Source organism: Tachypleus tridentatus, chromosome 11 (genome assembly GCF_004210375.1).
Source record: "Tachypleus tridentatus isolate NWPU-2018 chromosome 11, ASM421037v1, whole genome shotgun sequence".
Lineage (NCBI taxonomy): Eukaryota > Metazoa > Arthropoda > Merostomata > Xiphosura > Limulidae > Tachypleus > Tachypleus tridentatus.
In genome coordinates, this window is record NC_134835.1 from 100,587,038 (window position 1) to 100,608,255 (window position 21,218).

At 34.2% G+C, this 21,218-nt stretch overlaps 1 protein-coding gene across 8 annotated transcripts in view; it reads right to left on the bottom strand.

Annotated features, from left to right (window-relative positions):
• Positions 1-21,218, bottom strand: part of LOC143232891 (plexin-B-like) — a 187,499-nt gene that overhangs the window by 88,423 nt on the left and 77,858 nt on the right. The window contains exons 1-2 of one of the 8 annotated variants that reach the window (XM_076468913.1): positions 1,601-1,665; positions 1,251-1,307 (exon numbers count right to left, since the gene is read on the bottom strand). The exons of 4 other annotated variants lie outside the window; for them this stretch is intronic. The gene's annotated coding sequence lies outside the window, so the exon portion shown is untranslated. 3 more of the 8 variants (XM_076468912.1, XM_076468911.1, XM_076468916.1) reach the window with 3 other exon arrangements.

Genomic DNA, 21,218 nt, shown 5'->3' on the forward strand with positions numbered 1-21,218 from the left:
AAAACAAAACAACTACGGTTTAAAAGAATATACTTATCGCCTTTTACGAAATTTTGTACACCAGCGTCATAAATGCAGCATTATAAAGTATGATTTCTTATAACTATGATTGCATTAGTTTGCCAACCGGTAACTTTAAGGTAAACGAATATTTACGGAGTTCCAACTCTTGCAAAATGTAAAACAAAGGTATATTTACAACTTATTGATAAGTCTGAGGACTTATAACGCTGAAATTCGGGTTTCGATATTCGTTGTGAGCGCAGCACAGATAGACCATTGTGTAGATTTGCATTTGAGAACAAATACTATACATTTTAATGTATTTATATGTGTAACCTTAACTTTTGACACTCACAAGCCATTGTGATGAAAGACTTTCAACACCATTGGTTTTTAAGAAGTGTATCACTTACTCGGCAATGAATGATACCGTCATAAAATAACTGTAAAATTCTTGTTGCTATAGCTACAGTTTCTTTAACACACGTAAGTTGAATACGTAATCACTACACGTGGGCCTAGCGTCTATTTCATACATTAAACGATCTTCTTGGTATTAAGATAAATGGAGCTCATTTTTCTTACTGACAAGTAGGCTTAACAATATCTATTCATTATAATAAGGGAATGTTTTCTTGATGCTGTAAGTAATAACAAACATATTTTATCTATTTGACAAATAAAATCTCAAATTACCACTTATGTAGCGGCCTTTCGGACTTGCTTTGAACTCACGAAACCACTTCTTCCATCTTTAGAAGACTACACTAACACTTATGTAATTATCTGTTAACTATATAATTGCCAGTTCCCTCTAATTCAACGTTACAGTATCGAGAATAGCCGGGATTCGAAGCCAGGTCTTTTGTTTGGGGCTCCATATAGGTCAATAGTAAGCTTACGAGCTTAAAACGCTTAACTCCTGTGGTATACAAAGTGTAGATAGCCTATCGTGTAGCTTTGCACTAAAAAACAACGACATCAACTTGTAAGGTAAGACTATATAATACAATTGCCTAAGTTTGAAACTCGTCCTATACGTAACCTCATGGAGTACGTCATGGGAAATTATTGCAAGAGATTGTGCAATTTCGTCTTTATTTTGCAAAACGTTGTTCTCAGACCACTTCAGCATAATAACGAAAGTGTGCTAAACTCGTTTCGATCATTCGTACATTAATTCATTAACAATAACACATGAAGACAGTACTTCGTTAACACAAAGGTGAAACAAATAAACTACTTACATAGCTGATGTCGCAGTAGGTGTTCATTCGGTTACCTCCTAATGTCCAACGAATTACCTATACAATTATTGAATTATAGTTGCCAAGTATGTCATTTAGAATGGTATGCAAATGCTAAAACAATGAAAGTTTATCTGTATTATACAAACTAAATTTTGTCTCAGTTATTACCATCAGTAAATACGACGCCAGACTTATAAGGTTAAGGACTCTCTTGATACAATTACTTGTATACAATGTAATACAATAATAATAAATAATAATCAGCTAGCAATCACACATTGAACACTGAACATAAGAAATATCATTACGGCCGAAAACTACGATTCCAGCTGTTACCAAAGACTTACTTTTACTTTCTGTTTATCCGAAACGTTGAGGTACTATACCAGAGCGAACTACTAAGAAGCGCCCCCATCTGTACTTTCCTATTGGTCGGCGGGGCAACTTTCTTGCATTCAAGAATCGTTAGCGCAGAGAAAACCCCGAGGCGAGCCTATACCGTGGAGAGCAGATAACGCCTTCCGACGTACACTCGAGACAGTTTTAGTCCTGCTCACAAGATCTAAGTAGTCAAATCCTCACTGTCGGAAAACTTGATAACAACATACTGTGTGGTTCACCTAATGGGATCGGCGACTGTCGGGTCTGGCTTTTGTGTCTGATATCAGTATATTGGTTTAAATACAGGAAGAAGAAACGTTTTCGCTGCATTAAACCAACTCTCACAACACATCCTCGATCTCATTGGCATCACATTACTGGGTTGTCTCAGGTCAAAATTAATTATTCTGTCTATTTTAACATCTGCGAAGCTCATCTCTTAATTTTATAATACGAAAGAACAAAATGATGAATTGTTTGATCTGCGAACTAAATATTTCGTTGGAGTGTAGCTGAGAATCGAAACACTAATGAGCAGCGTATGTGCCAGGAGAGTTTATATCTTGTTTTAATTGAGTCATTTTATATATAAATAACATAAGAAAACAAATAACTCATACTTTTCACCTTAGTTATGGAAATCGTAATTAGTAGTTTGGTGGACATTACGTATAACAAAATTATAAAGTTGTTTGTTCCAAACATTCAAGCAGACAGCTTCTTCTACAGAACAATCTGACGCCGCCAAAACTACATTGTAAAAAAGTAACTGCACGTGCCTTTTTGTGTGCATGAGTTATTACGTATATCACATTATATCATCCTTGTGACATCAGAACTTTTCGGAGTTACATCAAAGAGCACCGGCCCTGACTGTTCGAGTTATTATATTTTAAAGATATGGTTATTCAACATTGCTTATGGTCCTAAACACCGGAAGAAATACCGTGTATAGTACGTGAAATACATGAATGTATACGTGTTAGATTTATACGCTATCCTCACTCGATGACTTAATTATAAAAATAAATAAAAAAACTAATTCAATTTCCAACTTTCATAATTTGAGTCCTAAGTACTCAACATGACAACATGGTTTGTGATCTAATTTAAACTTGACAAAATAGATCGTAATCTTATTTGAACTTGACAACATAATTTATGATGTTATTCTAGCTTGAAAACATGGTTTATGATGTTATCCTAATTTGATAAACTAATTGTAACGTTATTTAAACTTCACAACATGGTTTATGATGTCATTCACACCCACTGTCGAGCTTTCAGACAGAAAACAACAACAGATATTTAACACCCTGACTAGCCGACAGTTCTGGTCAGAATAAAGCTGCAAAAATATATGGAGATTATCACCACTATCACCTGAACACTTCACTCAGGCTGTTGCTACGGTAGGTGATTAAAATAATAGGCAGTAAACACCCTTATTCAGGCTGTTCCGACAACAGCTGATTAAAATAATAGACATATAACGTCTTTACTCAGGCTGTTGTCACAATAGCTGATCAAAATATTAGACATTGAACTCCTTACTCAGGTTACTACTACTACAATAACTGATCAAATAATAGACATTGAACACCTCACTCAGGCTGTTACCACAACAGCTGATCAAAATAATAGAATTAAACACCTTACTGAGGTTGCTACTACTACTACTACAATAACTGATCAAATAACACACAATAAACACCCTTATTCAGGCTAGTCCCATGATGGGACAAGAATGAGTTTACGGACCTATAACGCCTGTTTTCCAAATAAACAAATACTCAGGTAATCACCACAAAGTAACAAAAAGTGAATCCCAGGCCATCATTACTACAACAAGACTTGGTAAAACTAACTAACAAACAATTGTTTGTTATTAAGCACAAAACTACACAGTGGACTATCTGTGCTTTTCCCTGTGCGAGTATCAAAAGCCGAATTTTAGCGCTGTAAAATGTCACTCTTACTAAACCACCAAGGGTGTGCTTACCATCAAAAGTGACGGAGAAAATCTATGAACATTCTTAACCAAGCCATTGGTGAGAAGTAAAGCGAACGTCAGAATTACGTCACATCTAAAGTTCTTCTAGTATTATGCCCAAAGTAAATTACATTCAAAACATGAGCGACGGAAATAGGGTGTGGTGTTACAATCAACAGTAAATACGGTATACAATCACCATGGAAGCGTAACAATACGTACACAGAATCAGGTATTCTATCGTTAAACAAGAATTATAAATACAAAATATTTTTAAATTGGTAGCAGAAAAGAAGCTTTGAAACAGTTGTTAGATGGATGATATTGATTTGTTTTGTATGTGTTAAGTTTATAGTTTAGTAATATCCTCAACTTTATTTAGAATTTCAGGATACTTTAGAAGCAACATTAATTGTCCATGGTTGCTCCTTCATAAAAATTCTAAAATTCACACACACACACACACACACACACACACACACACACACACACACGCACGCACGCACACATATATATATATATAACACTGCAGTAATACAAGAATGCGCCTTAAAGTTCTTTGGATATTAGGGTAAATGATGCGATAGTGCTCACACTCAAGAAAACACGGTTAAGTTTTGCTTTTCTGTATTGTATGTCTTTCGAAAAATACTGAATATTGCTCTATGTCACCCATCCTAACACTGGCACAGCGGCAAATCTGCGGAATCACACCGCTAAAAACCAGATTTCTATACCCGTGATAAGCAGACCACAGATAGCCCATTATGTAGCTTTATGCTTAATCCTAAACAAACAAAAAACACTGGACACATAGAAAAGTCCAAGGATCATGAACAAGATGGGTAAATCTTTGTTTGTCTGAAATGATAAGGTTATTTAATAGTACAAGTACCGCAATGTATACGCAATCGCGTATAATTGTGGAATGGGATTTTGCCAGAAGATGTCGTTAACAGCGACGACACTGTACTGATGAAATAATGTACCATAATTTTCATCAGTAGAAACGTAAGAAATGTGTATTTAATTAGTTATAATGATGACCAAGTTGATGCTGCGTTTTACCCAAGATACACAGCTCACTCTGACCGGAAGGTGTTATTTTTAACCCATAATTTAAAGCTGATAACCTGTAATGATAAGTCTAATCTGTCACTGGAAACATACAACATTAAATGAGGAATATAATATTTTATTTGAAGCAGATAGTGATTGACGACGATTTTAGTGTTTTGTTTGAAGCAGACAGTTTTTGACAATAATTCTAGTATTTTATTTAAAGTAAACGTTCTTTGGCAGTAAATTTGATCTTATATTTGAAATATATAATAAGTATTAATGAATGCAGTTACATACTTAGACCAGGTAAAGTTTGTGAGCGTGAACTGCCACTAGAAACAGGTAAATTTTGGTAATGAATGTAATCACTTATTTGGAGTAACTAAAAATTAATCGTGAGTGTAATAACCTACTTCGTTAAGTAAGTTTTATTATAGAGTGTAATTGCTTACTTGAAGTAAGTAAGCCTTTTCATGAGTGCAATCATTTACGTCGATAAGTTGTTGTTTCGAATTAAGCACAAACCTACTCAATGGGCTATCTGTGCTCTTCCCACGATGGGTATCGAAACCCGGTTTTTAGTGTTGTAAGTCCGCAGACATACCGCTGAGCCACTGGGGGGGGGCACTTTGATGTGTAATTTTTGTAAGGGAGTGTAATAAGTTACTTCAAGTAAGTAAGCATTGGCAACGAGTTATGGTAACCTGGAACAGACCATCTTTTGTGGTTATTATTAGATCACTTATGTATTTTAAAGAACCATATAAATATCTTATCAAGAATTTTCATAAGGAAAGGAAAAGTGTACCTGATAACTCAACTAGTAGACTGTGTTTAAAATAACTTGTATAATACATGAAAGTGATTCGAGACAAGAACATGATTAACCATAGCAATTTTGTTAGTTGATCGTTTGATTATACTATGTAACACAAATTTTGTTCCTGGATAGTATGTGTTATTTCTTAATTGCTTATGTTGTAAAAGTGCACAAAATGGCCATTTTAGCCTTCAAACTTTGCTTTTGTGACCTGGATAATGAAATTTAGAAATTAACCTATTTTATATGAAAAAACGGGCAAATTTGCACACTTTCACTTACATAAGATCTGAATAAAACAACATATGAATCAAGATTTACATGTATTTGTACTAGAGTTATACAGAAATATTTAGAAGTGAGTAGTTTTTCGAGATTTGCGACTGTAATGTAAATCACTTTCACGTATCAGCCCCCAAATATATTCTCCCATCATGTTTTAGTTATACGATCCCAAATCACAAAATCAAAGTTTGAAGAGAAAAATAGGTCTTTTTCATTTACTTTAGGCATAAGCAATTGGGAAATAACACTTCCTGCCCAGGAACAGGAAAAAATAAAAACAATTTTACACAGGGCTCTTAAGTTAGTCATCTTACTAGCTTTCGGACTTATCCAGAGATCGTCTTCAGGTAAAACTAAAAAGTAAAACAAAACACTTTTACTATTTCACATGGCCAGGTGGTTAGGGGGTTCGACTAGTAACATGAGGGTCACGGATTCGAATCCCCGTCACACCAAACATGCTCGTCTTTTTAGACAGGGGCATTATAATGTGACGGTCAATGCTACTATTTTTTGGTAAAAAAGTAGCCCAAGAGTTGGCGGTGAGTGGTAATGACTAGCTGCCTTCCCTCTAATCTTACACTGCTAAATTAGGGACGGATAGCGCGAAATTCAAAACAAACAAGCAAACAATACTATTTCACTTTTATTATTTCGCACTAAAAGATATACGATTATATCTTTAACAGCAAGTTAACTTATTGTTAAAAATGTGTTAATAACAGTTGCAAGGGTAAAATGTAAAGAAGTAAAAAAAATATATTCTAGTGAAATAATTCTGACTACGTTCAAACCATAGTGACGGAAACACACAGAAACACTGCATAATGAAAAGGTCCATGCTTCCTGAATGAAACGGTCCACTAGGGGGTGTCCGGAAATGACCCATCGAGAAATTCAGTGACAGCAGACTTAAAATGGTGATATGTTCCAATGTTTGCCTTTGCTGTACAGACACAGTTGCAAAAACTTTGTATACATTGTTTGTTTGTTTTAGCGCATGGCTTCATAATGGGCCATCTGTACTCTGTCCACCATGGCTTTGTATAAATCTGATAAGTAAAGCTCACAAAGTAATTGTAAACGAGAAACGAGTGTGCACAAGCAAATAGAAAACGAAGGAGTTAAGACTTGACTAATATTGTTTATTTGATGTTTTATTCGAATTGTGATGTTTTGGTGCACCTACAGGGGAGGAATCATGTCCCCCTGGTGTAGCTTCTGCACGAAAATTAATTAACTAATGACTTGAATATTTGATTACTGAATTAAGGAACATGATTAATTATTTAAAGAATTTAATATAATAAAACGCTTAATGTTGAATTATCATAGTAATGTTTACATTTTTAAAAACCTATATGTTTTAAGAAATGCAAATATTCACTTTTTGAAACATTTCTTATTTGGCTTATGATTGTTTTCTCTGTGTTATTAAAGTTATATTTAAGTTATATTTTTCATAAACGCTACGTGAGGCCAGGATTTGCTCTAACTCTATGGACCAAAAAGTCTTAAAATAGATTTTAATCGAATTTTAATCACAACAAAAAACAACAACTAGTAAAGCTCACGTGAATGACTATTTGTATAAAGTAAATGAAAATTCCTAATTAGATATTAACCTAATCTACACATATTTCTTGAATATATAACCAGAAGCATCAGAAGAGATGTTAATATGAACTTACTTTATTACAAGGAAGTTACTTTGATAACTGGTATATTTTTATGTAGTATATTCTCTAATTGTTTTGTTTTTTCCAATGTTCACTAAGAGTCAAGATTTGCTGGTAAAACCTGTGGTTGGTGTGTACAAGGTGCTTGTATATTTCGTGTAATTATTTTAGATCTGGTGTGTCTGCGTTGTTTCTTTGTCCTGTGATTCTACAAGCTTCAAAAATGATTTCTTATGATTTATTATGTTGGTTGTTCTTTCGCCTCGGTTAACATATTCTTAAGCATTTTTTGAAACTTAAAATAAGCTTGGATGTCGAACTTGCGTCAAATAATGTTATTTTAGGCAACAAAAACTACCAAATCTCGGACACGGCGTAATAGTGAAGTTGTATCACAGAAAGAGATTTTTTACATAATTTTTAGTGGGAAAATATTTTAGACACGCTATCAATAGGATTTTCCTGTACAGATATAATGCAATCAAAATTCTTTAAATTGTACTGTTACAAAGACAAGTTAACAAAGAAAATTCGTCGAACTCTTATAACGTGACGTCATTTAGTACGTCAAATTAAGCTGAGGACTATAAGTTACCGAAGCTGATCACGTGAGCAAATAAAACGAAAAATTAACAATATACTAATTATTGAGATAAATGAAGGTAATGAGCGCGAGGACCCTCGGGGACACGAGTTGTGCACAACAAACACGAGGTAAAATAATAAGCCAGTTATATCGTGGAAGTCAACCATTCTCTAAATATAAAGATCGCCTGTGTTACTTACCTTCGTAAATAGCGAAGTGTTATAAAAGAGAAATAATAGGAAGGTTTGAAAGGGTATTTATTAGCTTTCATGAAGCCTTTAGTAACTCTTGTACGATTTTAACTGGTTGTGCAAAGACATTCAGAAATACGTTTGACTTTTAAAAAGTTATCTCATACAAAAACAAACAAAACCGTTTGAATAAATAACAACAATTTATGATATTTCTTTATTTTGTTTGTTAAATGTGTTATCTATACTCCAAACAGTATCGAAATTAACTAATGGGACACCTAAGGTCCCAGAAATACAGGGACCCCGCTGGCCACGCAAATATAAAATAATATGGTTCATAAAACTAGCAGAATAGAGACAAGAGTGAGCTATTATTATTAATGTACCTCGACTACAAAAGGTGTTTTCTAGGTAATTCTGGTGAAGGGATCACTTTTAACATTACAGTCTTCAATTGACAAGTGTTTTTTGTATTTTTGTCTTTTACTTTGTGATTTGTAAGGGAGTAATATAAACTTACTTTTAAGTAATTAGCCAAAACACACATGCAAGAAACTGTATTATCAGTAGTAAATATTCTACAGTAAAACACTTTATAACGAAGTAAAACTGTAAAAATAATATTAAAGATTCAACACTGCGTTATCGTAGTTCTGAGACTGGCTTACAATTTTTTACAACAGTATCAGAGTTTACATTCGGTTTGGTTTAAATGTTCAGTCTTTAACACGTCAATAATAAATAAAAATGCCTTAGGTGTATAAATACCATCTAACACAGCGTCACAATTAATTATCCTAGCATAGGCCCGCAAAATATATGCGGTAAAATCAATATTTTTATTGTAACAGTACTTCTTTAAATATAGAATTTATAATACACACACTAATTTACTTTTTATATTTAACACTCCACATATCACGTCTGAGTTAATTCAAAACCAAACAGTTATCTTAGGTAAATGTTATGTAATGTAATGAACTTCTAATTTTACTCTTGCACATTGATTAATTCAATTCCTGTAATAAACAATAAACCTGAATATTCAGTGACGTCTTTCACTTCGTTTAAATATACAGATGTTGAGTATGTTAAAACGAATTTAGAGCTTCTATATCGTCACAGTCCATGTCTACAAGTCCAGCCACGCTTTATCTGATGACCGTGTTCTTCAAAACAGCGTTGTAGCGTACTTTTCAACGTAAAAAAGCTTCGTTGTAAGGTTAGCATATCAAAATCACATCAGTGATATCCCTTTGTATTCCATGATTCATTTAGTATACAAGAACGATGTCTTTTCAACGCCTTTTTAAACAATTTGATCGCACAGAAATCCATAGGCGCTTGCTTGCGTCAGGCTGTTTTACCGATATATCTTCACGTGGAATAGTAGCGCAAATAACCATTTAATTCTCCAGCTGCTTAAGATATGCGACGGATGAACGGATATATCGTAAAAGCAGGGTTTACGTGTAACTTGTGTCACTTTTCCTGACACTTTTCCTTTTCTTTATCATGCTGTTTCATAGAGCAAGTGGACGGTTTCTGCTACAAATCTTTGGGTTTACAGATTATTGTCTGTTACAAAACACTGTACTTTGTTAATCACGTCTGGGTGATGACTCGTTAAAAGTCTCTTTTCTTGATTATCATATTATCCAAAGTTGATCCGCATTACTTTGTTCTCCAATTACGTACGAAGGGCATTAACATCTTGAAATTTCTAAATTTACAATCTAACCTTAATGATCTCGGTGTATTAACGAGTAAAGGGCTATTCGTACTTTTTTCGATGGCATTCGATTTGCGGTTGCACCACACTACGTACAAAACAATGTTAAAATGTAGTTCTGATACATTCCGTTCTACCGTGACGTAGCTTACTGATTTGTATATTCAAATTTATTGTACAGGGTGTTCGGAAAGTCACTGTGCACATATATATTTATTAACAGACATGTTTCAATATAGAATACAGGAGGTAAATATGAATGACAATTATAAACAATGTTGAAAGTGACCCCCGTTGGCATCAATACAGGCCTGGATCCTTCTTATTTTGTTTCTAAACACCGCTATCAGTTGTTGGCTTGAAATAGACTGAATAGACATATGATTACAAAACTGTACAGTGACTTTCCGAACACCCTGTAGTATCATACGCTACTGTAGTTAAACGTAGAAAGTGTACTTCTTTCGATGTGTCTCAGTTTCTGTCTCTACCTGTCTATCTAAACATGCTTAAAATAATTATACCTAAAATCTATTACAACTCCTCACAGATCACATTGAAATTAATAACATACTGCACAATGAAGAGTTATCTAATTAAGACGCGTTATCATTGTGTATATCACACACACACGCTAAAAACAGATGTTTTTTGGGGGACTATTACACTCAAGTCCTTGGAATTTTAAATAACTTACGTTTATTATAATGTATTCATTATTAACTAATATCACTATCCATTTACAGTCATCTAGTTTTAGAACTAACGTTTCATTCCGCTTATAAAAGACCTTGGCCTGTGTTTGTGTACGAAAAGTTCAAACTTCACGATTTCAGATTTTGCCACCAAATAGCAGTTTCCTAGTTTACGAATCAATGAGAAACATCTTATGAAAACGATGAGCAAAAACAGACATACACTTTCAAAGTCGAAAAAATATTAGAAGTGTAATGAAACAGTGTAGCACACCTCGGTTCACTCCACAAAGACATAGGGTTAAAGTTGTCCTACCATATACTTAAATCACGACTGTATAATGATAAAATCGTTACACAACAACTCCAACCTATGAACATTTACCTTTAAAATGTAATATTATACATTTTGTAAGGGAGTTGTACCGTATCTTCGAAGATGTTGGTACTGTAATTTACAGATTGAAGAATCAGCAAGTAAAGAAAACTCCAACTTTTCCACATAATTTCGAGGTTGTAGAAATTGCGTGTTCCCATAACACATTAAACAAAGTCATGTATTTGATGAACGTGATATCTTAGCAACAAATGCGGTAAAATCTCATAAGAATAACACATCAAAGGACAACGATGTGTAATCACAGGTGATTACAGTCAGTTCTATACGTGTTCACGTGATCACGATACCTCTGATATTACTGAATCAAAAGTATATCAAAGAAACCCTGGAAGTGCACAGAAACTGAATATATTTGAGTACCTGTTCTGCATGGTAGTGCGTATTAAATAGGCCTAAATTTATTCCATTATTTATATAGTTCAGAATTTTGTCATTAGCTTCTTTAATGCAGAATAGACACACTGAAACAAAATTAAAAAAATACTGTAGAGAATTAGTATCTTACTTTAAAGCTAAAAACAGGAGAAACAATTACATCTGCAACAAAAGTCCGATCCACAGCGAAAAACAGTGGCCTCTAACGGGAATTAAATAAACCAACACCTGAATTAAATATAAGTTACATCCATTCTCCACACATCATGCAACTTACGTTGTTCAACCTTTTACTTATGTAACGTACAAATAAAACTATATGAAGGCAAAGAAATGTGTTGGGAAGCCAGGAGGACTACGAAACCTATTACCTATTACAATGAAACCTACTGTAAAACCATGAGGACGACGAAATTTACTGTAACACCACGACCACGAAGTTAACAAAATGCATTGCAAAAGCCATTCTTTTTCTACCTTAGTTTTCAGTTTGAATATTAAGAAAACACAAGAGAAATGAAAGAGTGTTGAAATGTGAGAAATCTTTGTATATTCCTATCCAACAGATTTAAAATACCGTTGCATACAGAAACGTAAATTGACATTAAAACTATTCTATACGTAAATTGTGTCGATAAAAAATCATATATTATGTAGAATTATTGTATATATATATATATATATGCACGTACACTCATAATAATGTCAGCCCAGATCAACCACAAGAAAATTATTACAAAACTTGGAGTAAATAAGCCAACACTTGCACTTTAATTTCACGTCAAGCTTATCAGACACAGTATTCGGTCTACAGAAAATGGGATTCAGCAAATTATGTTCTCCCTCAAAACCCAACTCACGTTAATAATAACCCTTTTGGGGTAACAGCGGCAGGAGATATGTGCGAGAAACAAGTAACACTAAACCTCTCACACGGAAGTTAACCCGAAAAGTTTCCTTCCTTGCAGCTATATATATTCTAAACATGTTTTCAAGAAAAGATAGTAAGTTGCGATTTGTGTTACAATAATTTTGGACAATTCTGAGATCATTTTCTAGAAAGTTCTTTCTATGCGTGACAGTGTTGCTACTTGTACCAGAATTTCGTGAAAAGTTTGACTAGTGTAAAAATATAAAAAACAACAACAACCGGTAGATAGAGATAGACAAGCAGATAACTAGATAGATAGATAAATGCAATAAAAAACAGACAGTTAGACACAGACAGATAAAATGGTAGGTATAGAACGTAAAAGTAAACACAGAGGTAGAAGTTACGAATGAAAATAATTAGCTAAATATAGGCACAAATGATATAATAAAGAAGTGTACTTACAGAGGCAAAATGATTGAGTGACAGATAAAGAAAATACATTACAGAGAGATAGCAACGCTTCTTAATCAATAATGCTAAGGCTGTCATTGTGTGCAACCCCAAGATGTTTCATACACTTGTGCCTCGAATATGTGGATCCATTATTAGTACGTGATTGGCACGTTGGTAGCACGTGCCTTCGTTACGTCACGTTATGTAACACCATTACTAATACAAATCTGATACGTGTAGCACTAGAATACTGAAACCCTAAATAGATAGTTTGAAAAATGGAAATGAAATAGAAAAAAAAACACACGAAATATTTCATCTTAGAAGTTTCGCAATTTTCGATGCAGTAAATGTGGCTTATTTGATGAAATCCATACCAAGTAATAGGCCTTGTTAGGCGGCTTTGTGATTGCCATTCATAAAGGCATATCTGCTTTAGCTTGACAGTATCAGTTAGAAGACCTCTTATAAAACAGATTATAAAAACAAAACACAAAATGACATATCACCACAGCTGTCTGCTGGGACAGACTGGAGGAAGTCACGTGACTAAGTGACGCTTCACACGTGTCGGCGCTTTCATGTTTTTTTTAAAAGCCAATATCTCAAAGCGACTTCTTTACCTATAGTTTTTCCTTTTTATGCATCATTTCTAGCATGTTAGGAAACTACGAATGATGATATAAACTTACACAACATACGCACATTATGTTAAACGAGGAACTAGAGAAAATGCACAATATGGTAAGTGCAATATAGCTTATTTGCAGAGGGAAGCTGATTTCACACTTAACTTTGTAGGTCTTGCGAAGAGAAGGCTGATACTGGAATCAAAATTTTTGGCTTAGTGACAAACGTAGGCTACAGCTATTTGTTCGTAGACTTTGGTAAAATAAAGTATTTTTTTAGCATATGACTGATTTGTTCGTCCACAATTGAACAAACAAGTTAAAGATATATATAAATACGTACACACACTTATACATATATATATATATATATATATATACATTTTTATCAGATGTGTTTTACGTATATGTAATATACGTATGCATTTGTTCGGAACAGTGTGTGTGTGTGGTTTTATATATTTATATATATCGGTTTTCACATATACTACATGAAAACAGTAATTACAAATTCTTAAACAGAATTTTAAAGCTCACGAAACTGTCATGTACAAAACACATAATTTAAAAGGTATTTTTCTCATAGATACATGTTGGCGTATAGTTATGTTTTATTAGGGCAAATTTCGTATGTGTTTAAAGTTTTTACTTTGTACATAACTTGTCTTCCACAACTACTTGATCTGTAAGAATCCTAATGCGTAATAAGCAATGCCATTCTCGAATATATCCGATTTTTATAGCAAAACTACACTCAATGTTCCTACCGAGAATATCAAACCTCGAATTTTGGCGTTATAAGTCCTGAAGCTTATCGTTAAGTCACGTGTGGAGGTGGGCAAATTTGATTTTACTACCTTAAGTTTTATTAATTGTCTTCAAACGGCACACATTGTACAAGGAGGGTTGTTTGAATGTTCATAGGAAGTTCGTTACAGTTCATAACGGTACGCTGTACATGGAGTGTCGTCTGAATGTTCTTAGGGTCTCGTTACTGTTAATAACGACACATATTGTACATAGGTGTCGCTAAGATGTTCTTAGAGGACTCCTTACTGCTATTAACAGCACACCTTATAGTTGTGTAAAACAGTATGGCACATTTACATTATATTGGTAAAAAGGACCACTAGCAGTTCATAAGTTTGAATACGTTATGACTGAGGCAAAGGTATTTGCAACGCTGTTAACTTGCAAGTAAATATAGCGGATCGTGGAATTAATGTTTATTTGTGGTTAAAAAGGTGGAATTCCTTTGCACTTTCCACATATCCAACAGCGTTTGTTTTTCTCTGAACGTAGAGATCTTTTGATTAAAAAATTATTTTTGATTAACTCTATATCTATTTGAAATTGACGGAATGCTTTCGGATACGGGCTATTAACACGCTGTGTATGTTTAACGTCATGTTGTAATGATACCAGTGAATAGTTTATCCAAGATAAGTTGACCCGTGAATCAACTGCTCACAGACGCACACATGTCTGGAACTTATCTGATGTGACATCGAGATAGTCAAGCTTTTTATTCGATGTACATTGCGAAAATGGTTGGTGACCTTATATCTGCTTTTGCATTGGTTTTGTAAGTTGATCCGGTTCTGCTGCCCACCATAACGTTCAAACCTCTCTTTATTGGTTGAACATGAAAGCATCCTATTGCTCAACGTTTTTAAGCAGCAGTGGCTATGAGTAAACAATAAAAAAAAGTAAAAATAAAAAAACACTAAGTTTCCGTCGTCGGTGCACCAAAATATTACACAAATGTTTACACTGTGAAACTTTTATAAAAGAACTGATCAACTGCTATTAGGGTAAATCTATAGCTATATATATATAATACTCTTGTATCTAGGAACTTATTTTTCCATGAGACTTCCTGATGGCTCAGTGTTGGGCTTATGGCGCTAAAACTCAAGTTTCGATACCCACGATTGGCATATAGCCCACTGTGTAGTTCAGTATTTAATAACAAACAAACAATAACACCTTCTACGGATATTTACTGGACCATTCTTTACTCCTGCAGATGACGTAAATAGATCGGCAAGGGTCAATTGCAATGTGTTTTTCAATATGCTAGTAGCTAACATTTCACATCGACCATCAAAGTATATATTCCAAATTCTAATAGCTGAATAACTGTTTATCTGCTAGAGGTAACTGTTGAGTAAAAAATAACATATTCCTCACGCTTGAAATTAAATCCACACAACCTCTATCTTCAACAAAGACTGGTACTTTATTAAGTCAGTGCGTTTGGAGAGAAATTCTGTGAAGTTGTAGAAGAACTGGTTACATAAAAGAAACAACGAGCCTAAACATAAGTGAAATTACGTAGCTAGTCTGAAAACCAGAAGTAAAACGTCACACCAATCATATAACGATATACGTAATCCAAGGATAATTTTAGTAATAAATGATACTAAATAATAAGGTGGACTACATCACGTTTGGTGGTGGTGGTGGTGGTGGAGGGGTTTAACCCAAAGGCCTGTTTTAACCCACGTGTTTACACATCGTGCTTATTCTAAATGCTGTATAGTCAACTAACTGGAAATAATATGCTCATAATTTCCAAATCTACTAGAGCGTTGAACGAACTCGATAAAGGATGATTATCTGATTAACAATAAGTTTACTGCAGTAAAGTCGAGTGTTTGGCGAAAAATATTTTTAAAAAGTAAAAAAAAAAAAGGTTACACCCCAAATTTTATGCTAGCCAATGAAAGTTCACACTTGTGGATTTTAGCACAATATGTCTCTAAAACAACATAGAACAGGAATACAGTGGAAATGAACCTACCCAGATGATGTCACGCCTCGGTTGTTTTTCGCCCAATTAAAGTTCTGAAAATTAGTTTGTACAGTAAAAAAAAAAAAGTGAGTAGGGTGAAGACTAGTGATTAGCGAGCTCAGATTTAAACAGGGGTTTGATGCTTAGTGTTTCTTTGTTGAAAAAATACATGCCTCGTATGAATCTCAATTATAGATGTTTCAATATTTTGAACATTTTTGTTTTTAACGGTAAAGATCTTGTTTTTTGTACGGAATACATAAACATGTATATTTATGTATTATGGAATATACACAATCGTGTTTTAATTTATATGCTTTTGTATAATGATTTACACGAACGAGATGTTTATACACTATAGTATATTAAGTTCACAAGCAATAAATACACGAATATTCTATTATTTCAACCCCAGCTAGTACAGCAGTATATCTACGGATTTACAACGCTAAAATGAGGGGTTCGATTTCCCCCGGTGGTCTCAGTAGATAGCCCGATGTGGCTTTGCTATATGAAAACAAACACACACCTTCTATTATAATAAAATAATTATAGTTTGTAAAAAATAAAAATAGAAAAGGTCCAGTCGTGACGCAATTATGTCCGAGCTTTGAAAATTATCACTTACTGGTGAAAATACCTGTGCTTCGCGCATTATGTATTTTGTTGACATGATGGTGACGGCATGCGCGTGCGTCAATCGTCATGAAGGAAGGGGGAGATGGTCTGCTGGTTATGGGCGATCATCAAAAGTTTGTTTTGAATTTCGCGCAAAGCTACACGAGGGCTATCTGTGCTGGCCGTTCTTAATTTAGCAGTTAAAGGATAGAGGGAAGAGAGTTAGAGCATGTTTGGTGGGACGGGGATTCGAACCACAAGGCTATGTGAGATCTCACTAAAAGTACCCCTGCTATGCTCGGCATGAAACGTCATTTTCATTTGGCGAGGGCTTCACCAACTAAAAACTGATACCAAATTTGATGTGTTTGACCTATTACTTATAACTGAAACTCGATATCTGGAGGGTCTACTTGAGTTCTGCCAAATGTTATTGAAATTTTGTGAGCCAGTTCCTCGCGACACCTATTGACAAGAAGCTAATGTAATTAGTGTAAACAGAAGAACTCAAAATACATTGTGTAAGAATTCCTGAGAAGAGTAAACATCCAAAGCCAAACTCAAAATTTATGACATGAGCTCAAATAAGACGTGAAAACAAGACATAACAAACCTGTGATACACTAATATGTCCAACATCAAAGTAAATCTTTAGTGATATGTGGTAATAAAAACTGGAGAAAGTATGCACCTAAATATTTCACATACTTTAAGTAAAGAAGAAAAAAAACACTTGAAAATTACTTCATTCACTATACTAAAATGTTTACAGATATATGTTGAGTAAAGAAAGTCAGTGGTTTTAGCCACAGAAGTTTCTATAGAATAAAAAGTTTAAGATATACACAACTTGTTTATTAAAACTGACTAACACGTGTTTAGTAATCTATTTCACGTTGCAACATGTTACACTATGTTAGTAATGCTTTAACTTTTTGAAGATTGTTTGTTTGATTTTCTGTTTGAATCTTGCGCAAAGGTACTCGAGGGTTATCTGCGCTAGCCATCCCTAATTTAGCAGTGTAAGACTAGAGGGAAGGCAGCTAGTCATTACTACCCACCCCCAACTCTTGGGCTACTCTTTTACCAACGAATATTGGGAGGGCTGGGAGGGCGAGCATGTTTGGCGCGACGGAGATTCGAGCCCGCGACTCTCAGATTACGAGTCGAGTGCCTTAACCACCTGGCCATGCCGGGGCCTACTACAGAATACGATATTTTTCATTATAGATGATATTCTTATTTTCTGATTGGACCTAAAAAAGTAACAACTCAAAACACTGCCAGTACTTTTAAATATCTTACAAAGCATGATTCTTTTTGATAGCGTATTTGTCGCGGCCTCACAGGTACATTTGAATGTTTAGAAAGTTCAGCAGGTGTGGCTTAATACGAAATAGAATAAAAACAAGTCTCATCTCTTAAATTTGATTTTTGTTTTGCTCCATCGACGTATAAATGTTGAACATTAAACTAAAACAATGTAGAAGGACTAAATATTTACCTACTTACAGATTGGTAACTCCCGAAGAATAAGTGCACGTGTTAAATCACACCACTTTTTCAGTGATATTAGGATAAGAAGAAACCTTCCGAAGATCTGTACTTGGATCTCCTTCTAAACTTTCTTACACGGATTTAAGACTGGATCAAACGGACAAAAGTACATTAATGAAGCGGTGTCCACGAAAGTACCCATAATTTGTTTGTAGCGGCCTTAGTGAAAAAAACAAAACAACATACAAAGAAAAACGACTGTAGAAGTAAATTACCTAACCCAATATGTCGAGTGAGAAGAATGTATTTATCTTCTTCTTACCTACGAACCGGAAGGGAACAATTTTGTTTGATCGTGGCCATAAACCCAGTAGTCATTGCTGTTTCGAAGTATCTGGAGTGATGACACTACACATTCAACACAGGAAACCCAGAACTTAATGTTGCTTTTCCCATGACGTAAAATACAATGAGTTCCCACTGAGGTCATTCGGGGTCGAAATAATAAAAGTCAGTTTCTTTCCAAGATCATATATGTGTTAAGATCTTACACCTATCCTTACTGTCTTCTACACAATTCGATCAGTAACGATCATTTCGTTTTTAATCTGATAATCACCTGAAGAGAACGAAATGTTGCTACTTGTTTTGTATTTTAAATAGAGTTTTAATACCTATATCAGCCATTTCTAGTATGTACTTATTTGTTGTTATTTGTTTTATTATGTTAACCAGGATAGGAGCTGTAAGCTGTTTGTTATTATTTGTTTTACTATATCACTTAAGTTTCACTTATGTTGCAAAACAGGGGCTGAATGTCATATTTTTTATCACATTCATGCAAGATTTTAGAACTAAAATAATTCAATACATATTTTGTTCAATAAAAAAAACGGCAAATTATTCCCAATATTCTAACAAATGGCTGAAATAAAAATGTTAATTTAAGGTATTTAGGCGGTTAAAGAAACTTTACTTCCAATATAATTTCCAAGTGAATATTCTATGTATTTGAGATAGAGTTAACGTCAACAGACCATATGTAACTTTCGATATAAGCTGTCCAGATTACAAAATTACGATGCTTATAAAAAAAAAAACTTCACCAATAAAAAGATTGATTATCGTTCATCTACAAAAGACTTCTGTTTCAAAGAAAATCAACAGTTTTAACATGTATTGACTCAAAATAAAACCATTTAACATCTTTTATAGAAAGAGTATAAAGCAGCAGTCCAGTACATATATATAAATCCGTCACTGTCTGATAAAGATATGTACAGTTATGTTGTTATAGATAAGGAATCTAACAAAGCATTATTTGATCTCTGTTTTTATTCTTCTAACATTACAAAAGCCTTACAATGGTCTTAATGATATATCTAAACCTGTCAACGTTAGCGTGCGGGCTAGATAACCAGGCGGGTATATATATACTTTCGATCTCAGTACACAATAAATGGGGGAAAAAAAATTCCTAAAAGCTGTAGCCACGTTATACACACAGATTACTCTGTACATCAGATTCTGATATAGGAACGCATACAAAATAGAGTTAGTTCATCACTTTGGTAATATACATACAACATTGGTAAAACATACATGCCCAAAGCCAAAAATAGATTACTATACTATTTCTGTCTATTATTCTTTACAATGTCATTAATCGTACACAACGAAGATTCGCTTTAAATGGACTTTGGTCTTTGCTTAAGCAGTTTTCTTGAAATATGAACCAGTTGATGAATGGAGCTTATAAACACATAGAAACAACAGTATGTGTGTGTATCTATACAAACGAATCTCTCGAATATACAAACACATGTACGTATCTAAGCGCCAACAAATTACCACGCGGTAGTGAATAAAACACAGGATAACAACGACCAAAAACGCTCCAATTTATTAAAATAATTATCTGTGCATCTATTTGTATGCGTCATCGCACTAAATGTTATAGAAGTAACTGATTATATTCTTAAACGTTTATCATTAGTTTGTATTTATTTATTTAGGTTGTTGTTGTTGTTTTTTTTACCGAAGTTTAACAACACAACCGGTAATGGCACCTATCTGACTTTTCTCATACTTTCTTATTAATATTTGACTGGCGGCCTAATATAATAGGTCAAACATTAATAAACTCTGTCTTAGTATATTTTCAAGTTCCATTCTACAGGTACAGAAACAAAGAAGTTTTTCTTTGTTAGTTTGTTGCTAAGCGTAAAACTACATGAGTTTCCTATCCTGTGCCCTTAATGGGTATCGAAACTATATTTTTAGCTCTCAGACTTCACGATGAGCAACAGCGGAACATGGAAAAGTTTATTTTTCCAAAGCTGTCGGACTGGTGAACAGTAAACCTTTCGTTAGGGGTTTGAAGATGCAAAATAATTAACATAGTTATGGAAAATGGTATTTATCAATCCGAAAAGTAGTGAGTATGTAAAGCTTACTTGTTTCTTTTAACATAAGATAACATCTCGTGTAAATAATATTTAGGTATTTCTTTTTCCTCCTAAATACATAGAAGGTCCCTCCAAATGTAACATCAAAGGTATACTTTTTTTTTTGGTTTACGCTAAAATTAATTTCTCACTCAAAATAGTTTGAAGATTTTTTTGAGTAATAAAACTTGACATCATAAAGTTTCTTCTTCTGTTTCTGCCCCTCAGGGGCACAGCGATATCTCTGTGGACTTGGCCCGGCATGGCCAAGCTTGTTAAGGCGTGCGACTCGTAATCTGAGAGTCGCGGGTTTGCATCCCCGTCACGCCAAACATGTTCGCCCTTTCAGCCGTGAGGGCGTTAAAACCGTCTAAACTTTACTCGTTGGTAAAAGAGTAGTCCAAGAGTTGGCGGTGGATGGTGATGACTAGCTGCCTTCCCTCTAGTT